At 42.4% G+C, this 7,718-nt stretch overlaps 1 protein-coding gene across 3 annotated transcripts in view; it reads right to left on the reverse strand.

Annotated features, from left to right (window-relative positions):
• dnajb6b (DnaJ heat shock protein family (Hsp40) member B6b) overlaps positions 1-7,416 on the reverse strand; it is a 148,153-nt gene extending 140,737 nt beyond the window's left edge. Inside the window, exon 1 of one of the 3 annotated variants that reach the window (XM_043690701.1) lies at positions 7,320-7,416. The gene's annotated coding sequence lies outside the window, so the exon portion shown is untranslated. Of the gene's footprint in view, positions 1-7,272 lie in introns of all 3 variants that reach the window. The other 2 variants (XM_043690700.1, XM_043690702.1) reach the window with 2 other exon arrangements.
• Positions 7,417-7,718: the final 302 nt, after the last annotated feature.

The following is a 7,718-nucleotide window of genomic DNA, read 5'->3' on the forward strand; positions in this document are numbered from 1 at the left end:
TAACCTGCAAACTTACTAACTGTACCTCTTATGCTCGCAGCCAAATCATTTATGTAAATGACAAAAAGTAGAGGGCCCAGCAGCGATCCTTGTGGCACTCCACTGGTCACAGGCCTCCAGTCTGAAAAACAATCCTCCACCCCACCCTCTGTCTTCTACCTTTAAGCCAGTTCTGTATCCAAATGGCTAGTTCTCCCTGTATTCCATGAAATCTAATCTTGCTAATCATTCTCCCATGGGGAACCTTGTCGAACACCTTACTGAAGTCCATATAGATCACATCTACTGCTCTGCCCTCAATCTTCTTTGTTACTTCATCAAAAAACTCAAGTTTGAGAGACATGATTTCCCACGCACAAAGCCACGTTGACTATCCCGAATCAGAACAATTTTTTACCTCACCCCAAATACTGACCATCTCAGATGCAGGGCCCTAAATTTTACCCAAGTCAAAGTATGGTTTCAATCTTAGGTTTACAACATGCTTAAATGATGCCAAAAATCAACTGAATGAAAGGATGGACAGGTTCGGACCAAGTGCACCATTCTGAATTTATTCTGCACAGTATTTCTTTTTATAGATGCATTCAACACAGACTCAGTATCCTGTTTCATTCCTTAGGAGTTATGGTTTGGAAAGCAGCCACATCCCAGTTAAAACAGCAAATGATATTGAAGCCAGTTTGTTCAAAACAAGTGATACAATTCATTGGTCGTTATTCCCAACTATTTGCAGCTCCATACACAAACTGAACCTTAAAAATCATTACCACACCTTTCAATCTTTTGGAAACATTAACTTAGTTCATCTGAATATCAAAACCAATGGGACAATTTTAAACACTATTTCCTATTACTAGCATTTGTACAACTTTATTTGCTAAAAGAATGGTATGAGACCAGCCACTTCGACATTATTCACAAAAAAAATGCACCTTAACCTCAACATTTTAAATGTCGAAACTTCCACCAACTCCTTTTAAGCTCTTTTGGTTAGCTTGTTCCCTTAGACCCCTTGAATTCAAAATGCCATTTTGATACACAAATGGAAGAAAACACTGACTTTTTTGTTGTCACACTGGCACGCAAAAGCAAGCTTTAGCTGCCTGATACAATCACAAGGTCAGTCATTATTCAAAAGTTCTTTCACTCTTCCATTTTATGTGAAGGTGATTTCAATTATCAGGACAGCGTTGTGGACCAGGCTAGGCCCCCTCAAAACATTAAGACATTAGCGCAGACCCTAACTTTGGCAGTTGTTTTAAGAAAGTATAGTGGATATTCCAGGAGATGCACTGCTGGTCAAACCACTTATTTTTAAACAAAACAGGATTTACTTACAATATTAGCAAATGAAACAGCAACAGAAGAGAATAGAATACAGAATAACAACCTGTCCCAAAACCCAGATTATCCCAACTTAACTATGCTGTTCAAAATACTTGCAACAATTCCCATCAACATCCCTTAGCACAAAAGAGAAAATTAAAACACAGGGTCTTACAGAAGAGATGTCAGAGTACCAGCATAGACCTGCTTCTTTGGGTCAAGCAGCATCAGAACACTACTGTCTTGACTGCTTTTAGAGAAAAACCAGACCAAACCAAACTAGAGCAAGTGAGTGGAGAACTAGCCACTCCCCTTTTATTGCACAAGTTTTTTTAAAAACTTGCAAGCCTTTTTCCTGAGGCAGTACCTGTTAAGCTATAATCAAATTGGCCCTAAAACCCTTTAACTTCTTGGAGTTTATCTTTTACCACCTCAAAAAATGTCAACATTACCTTGTTAAAGGAGCAGCACCATAACATTATTTTATTTCAGAGAGTCTTTTTTGCATTGGCTTTATGCAAAGCCAATTAATACTATGAAGGAAGGAACTGACAATGCAACTCCAAATTCCACTCAAGTGCCAAGGAAGGTTGGCCATTTTTCCCCCAAAAGCAAAAAGGTTTTACGAAAGTTAAGAAAGACCAGTCAGATCACAGCTGAATAATAAGAGTTTCAAGCCCCTGAGGAAAGGTGCCCCTGCACTGGAGGCAACCTGGACAAGATTGGCTATTCTGACCCCAGGTATGGAAGGATCATTTTGAAATGGAGGTGGAGGAGATTAGATGCCACCTGGGCTAAAACAGTTTCAGCCATCTGCAAAGACGGCTTGCTCTACACACCTCTCACCAAGACTCTGGCTCTAATATTCTCATTATTTCCTGCAACATCTCCGCTCACTGTCACCCAACCTTTGATATTACCGAGTACTACGACAGCAAGCAAAGACCCAGAGATGCAGCCTCATCTCGCCCATGAGCTGGGTGCGTGACAAAGTGACTTGAAAGTGAATCAGATATGTGTCATGTGGATTCTTAGAGGCTGGCACTTTGGACAACACTATCTGTAAACATGGTGCATGCAGCCAGTGTTCATGGAGTGTCACAAGATACTAGTGCCCAGTTTTCACCACGGAGATTTTTTGAACATGCAACAAGTTGAATCAGTCAGGTGTTCACTGATTTCTTGATCAACGTTCCCCAACATCAATCTTGTTTGGCAAGATCAGTGGCTGAATATTACGGTGGCAGGTTTTGATGTTAACAAGGCTGGGTGCGTGATTATGATCTTCAATGGCCACTGGTGAAAAGCATGAAAAATAAAACAGGATGATTGCATCAAGATAGGCCTCACCATACTCATCACCCTATTCCGCCAGTTATTTTGCATAAATCAGAGATAAAACCAAGAACACAGTTGATCAGCTACTGCAGCAGTGAATAATAGAAATTTCTTCGCAAGATAAGTTACTCAGCTTTTGCATTTTATTTAAGGTAACAAATGCTTCAGGGTCATACCTACTCCATGTATAATGTGTTGAACAAGAAAAAATTGCATACCTTGAGACAGAAATTGAAGCTTGAAAACTGATGCAAGGGAGTTTTGTTCTGTTGATGTACTTAGCTGCAAGTATTTTATCATCTTTCAACATTAACCCTTCAGACGATATTTTAATTCCGTAGCCCATTTACTAACCACTTGGATTTGTGTAAGGGAACATGGTTAATTAATTTAAAATTTTATAACAAAAACTCCTGAGACACTCAAAAGCAAATTCTGTGGTTTGGAGAATGTCACATTCTCGTCTCCGACTGTGGAAAAGAGAATGGGGACAGTGGTGCTGCAAAAGTGGAATTAAAAGTCTACTTGCATCTGGTGGTAGATAAGATGCTCCTCTTGAAAATTTTTCACTTATGCTTGTTTAAGAACAAGTAATGTACTAAATGTTCTGAAATGATCTAGATATGGGTGTTTGGAGAAATTGCAGAAGATGCCAATATATTGTGAAGACTGTCAATATTGGTAAAGCACACTAGACAAATCTAGAAGCGCTGGTACTGGACTTGCGACAAGCAAATAATGTTTCAGTACATGGAGAATGAAGAATATTTCATATTATTACACTATTCAACATTTATATTTATTCACAAATAAGATTGCATATACAAGTACACAGTCCCCTATAGATTCACAAGCTATGCCATAAAGCAGTATCTAGAGAAAATGGGTTGTTTATGTAGAAGAATCTACAAGATAAAACTTACCAATTGTAAGTGTACAGGATTCGGTTAGTGCTTAACAATATCACATTCAGTTCTAATTTACTACTGGTGGTTGAGTGGGGACAAGGGATTCTTTTTCAAGTTGGCAACCTGTGACCAGTTGGGCTCCACATGAATCAGTACTCTAAACTGTTGCAGTCCTAGCAGAATAGATTTTTAGTCTTTTCTACCATATACAAATGATACAGTAAAAAATGAGAGCATTCCTCGAGGAACGAGGTGCGACTTGGACAGCACATTCATACAAAAGGCTTCATAAACTGCATAGAAGTGCAAAATATGCAAACTACAGTCTAATTAAAAAGTGATAATTAGACATTGTTCTAACAGGAATTCAAAGTCGTGCAAAAAATTTCAGATGAAAACAAAAGTCCAATCACACAGTGTCCTAGCACTTTCCCCTACCACCGCAGGAACTGTAAAACCTGTGCCCACACCTCCTCCCTCACCTCTATCCAAGGCCCTAAAGGAGCCTTCCACATCCATCAAAGTTTTACTTGCACATCCACTAATATCATTTATTGTATCCATTGCTCCCGATGCGGTCTCCTCAGAGATTGGGGAGACTGGGCGCCTCCTAACAGAGAGCTTTAGGGAACATCTCCGGGACACCTGCACCAATCAACCACACCGCCCCGTGGCCCAACACTTCAACTCCCCCTCCCACTCTGCCGAGGACATGGGTCCTGGGCCTCCACCGCCGCTCCCTCACCACCAGACAACTGGAGGAAGAACGCTTCATCTTCTGCCTCGGAACACTTCAACCCCAGGGCATCAATGTGGACTTTATCTCTCCATGCTTCAGGCTCATTGCCTTTATTCCTGATGAAGGGCTTTTGCCCGAAACGTCGAAGCTCCTTGGATGCTGCCTGAACTGCTATGCTCTTCCAGCACTACTAATCCAGGCTTGGGGGAAGAAACTGTTGCACAATCTGGCCATGACAAACCAAATGCTCCAGTATCTTTTGCCAGATGGCAGGAGAGAATAGAGTTTGGTGAGGGGTGTGCAGGGTCTTCCACAATGCTCTTAGCCTTTCAGATGCAGCACATGGAGGGATACAAAGTTTTCAGAAAGATGGAGTACAATGTGGGAAAACGCTCGGGGGGGTATTTATGCACAAAAGAAAGGTAGCACACCAGGGAATCGGAAATGGCAATGGAAGTTGGCCTTTATTTCAAAGGGATCAGATGCAGGGAGTAGTGTTACAGCTTCTGTGCAAGGTGTGGGGAGTACATCTGGAGTACTGGAGAAGTTTTGATCCCTTTATTTAAGGTATCATTTCATTGGAGACAGTTGAGAAAGGATTCACAAGATTGACCCTCAGTATGAAGACACTGTCTTCTGAGCAAAAGCTACAGGTTGGGGCTCTACTCACAAGAGATTAAAAGAATGAGGTGGTCTTGTTGAAATAAAAGATTCTTAAGGGGCTTGATAGTATAAATTGATGACTTTTTGTGGTCAACATTTAAGACTGAAATGAGGGCTGGGTGTCTTTGGCACTCCTTACCACAGAGAGCTGTGGGGACAGAGTTCCAGGTTCAGAATCAGTAGGGGAATAAAGGGAACCAGAGAAAGGTCCACAACTACCTTATCTTGTATGTTTCAACAAAACCATTTATCAATCTTCCAAACTCCAGGAATACAGACTCAACCTTTTGAAATATTACCCCTCCACACCTGACCAGATAACCCTCAAGTCCACTTTCCTGCATTTCCCCCACACCCCTCTATTCATTTACTGGATTCCTTTAAAAATTCACTTGAATATACTTAATGGCCCAGTCTCTACAGCCCTCTGCAATAAAGAGCTCCACAGATTCACTACCCTCAAGACAGAAGAGGAGTTTCTGTGCTAGTGTATGATCCCTTATTCTGACATTAGGCCCTTTGGTTTGGAATCTCCATCAGGAAAGAAAAACCTTTCCACAACTACCTTATCTTGTATGTTTCAACAAAACCATTTATCAATCTTCCAAACTCCAGGAATACAGACTCAACCTTTTGAAATATTACCCCTCCACACCCAGAATCAGACCAATGAATCTTCTCTAGACTGCCTTCAATGCAAGTTCATAAAATGAGGGAATCTAAACTGTTCACAGTATTCCAAGTGTGGTCTGACTTGGGGCCTGTACCTTTTAGCAGAATTTTTATACACCACCCCTTAAATAAAGGCCAACATTCCATTAACTTTTGCTTCAAAACATGAAGTCTTGAGAAAAATTAAAAAAGGAAGAAATTCTAAGATCTAGAATAAACTACAATTCTTCCAGTGAGGGAGTGACAATTTATTGGGCTGCACATCTGTGGCTCGCACTGCTGCCTCAGTGCCAGGGACCCAGGTTCAATTCCAGCCTCAGATGACTGTGAAGTTTGACATCTTTCCTGTCTGTTCAGGTCTCCTCCAGGTGTGCCAATTTTCCTGCCACAGTCCATAGAAGAAGTTAGGAAGATTGGCCATGGGAAATGCAATCTTACAAGGATAGGACAGGGGGTGGGTCTGGACGGGATGCACTCCGGAGCATCAGTGTGGACTCGATGGGGTGAATAGCCCATTTCCACACTATAGGGAATTTTATGATTCAGGTCACATGCAAGTTCCCTACTTAAGTCGAATAATTTGATCATCTACAAGAAAAAATAAGTTTCAGTGCATAAGTTAACATTTTCACTGCCAATCTGTGACTTCCTATTAATAAAGCTTCTCAAGCAAACCTATGATTTCCAAATTATTCAGTATCATGAAGTTCCAGAATCTGAAGCTCCAAATGCTAATTTATTTGTAGCACCTACTTTTTCCCCCTCTAAGATGATCGATAAAATCTCACCTTTTGGTCACCTGCCCTGATAACTCATGATTCCTTGTCAAAAGTTGCCCGAGACTCTTACAAAACACCTTCGGATGGGAAATTTATTATTAAAAGCTCATTTCCTAGCCCAACTGCCAGGAACTGCAACACACTCACTCGACACCATAAAATTAACGCATTATCAAAGTGGACAGGATGTCCCTGATGAAACCTCGACACGACGGAGGGAGAGAGAATCCATCAGTTCCATTCGATAAATTTCGCATTTCGGAGTAGGAAAGAGCAACGAACAGCGAAGAGTTATTTGATGATCTGCAGCGAGCACAAAGGTAGCCAGGAAATGTTTCGACAGTAGCAAACACCTAATTTAAATAAAACGTATCGAAACAGCAGCAAACGCTGGAATACCGCCGGCATTCATAGTATGGGAATACCACCAAGTCTACTACATTAGAGAGAGTGGTCCCGAACGGTCATGTCGCTCTCCCAATGAGGCCGATTTTGTCGCACTAATAAATTTCAGATCGCTTGGGGCTAAAGATCTTCAGGTTACCGCGACCGGAGCTGTCTTTAATCTGTCAGTACCCTGTCTCCCTCACAACCCGATTCCTCAAATGAAATTGGCTTTACTCCACCACTGCTGACAGGCCTTCGTTTGCTGCATTTACATAAATCGAAACACAGTGGTGGCGCTTCCCCCATTTTGTTTTCTCCCTCTTCCTCCCCCCAACTTTGTTCCTTCCCCTCCGTCGCCTCAGACCGGCCTCTTTGCCCTCGTCCACCATGAATGCGGGTCGACGACCCCCGCAACCGGTTATGCGTTGGGAGGTCACGCCGCCGCCTTCCTTCTCACCTCCCGGCTCCGTGTGCCCGCTCCAGTCAACTGCAGCCCGGCCTTACCCCTCACCGCCAACTCCTGGTCTAGAAACATCCACCGGCCGCCGAATGAGACGGGGAGGAAAAAAAACGCCGTTTCGTCACTTCCGTCTAGCGGTTATTACGTCACTGTGACGTCGGCAGCTGGTGTCCTGTGATGTCACATCAGAAATTTCTGGAAAATGGCGAGTAACCAGTGGCCAGGCATCACGTGGTGACAAGAAGCTGACCTACTCGTAAATAACACAAGTAGGGATAGCTTCAGTGTTGGTAGGGGCTGTCGTCAGGGATGTCCTCTCTCACCATTATTATTCGCACTAGTAATCGAACCACTAGCGGAAGCTATACGAACCGACCCTAACATAGCGTCTCCGAGGATTGGTTCGGATAAACATAAAATTACTGTCTATGCAAATGATGTCC

Source organism: Chiloscyllium plagiosum, chromosome 5, assembly GCF_004010195.1.
Source record: "Chiloscyllium plagiosum isolate BGI_BamShark_2017 chromosome 5, ASM401019v2, whole genome shotgun sequence".
Lineage (NCBI taxonomy): Eukaryota > Metazoa > Chordata > Chondrichthyes > Orectolobiformes > Hemiscylliidae > Chiloscyllium > Chiloscyllium plagiosum.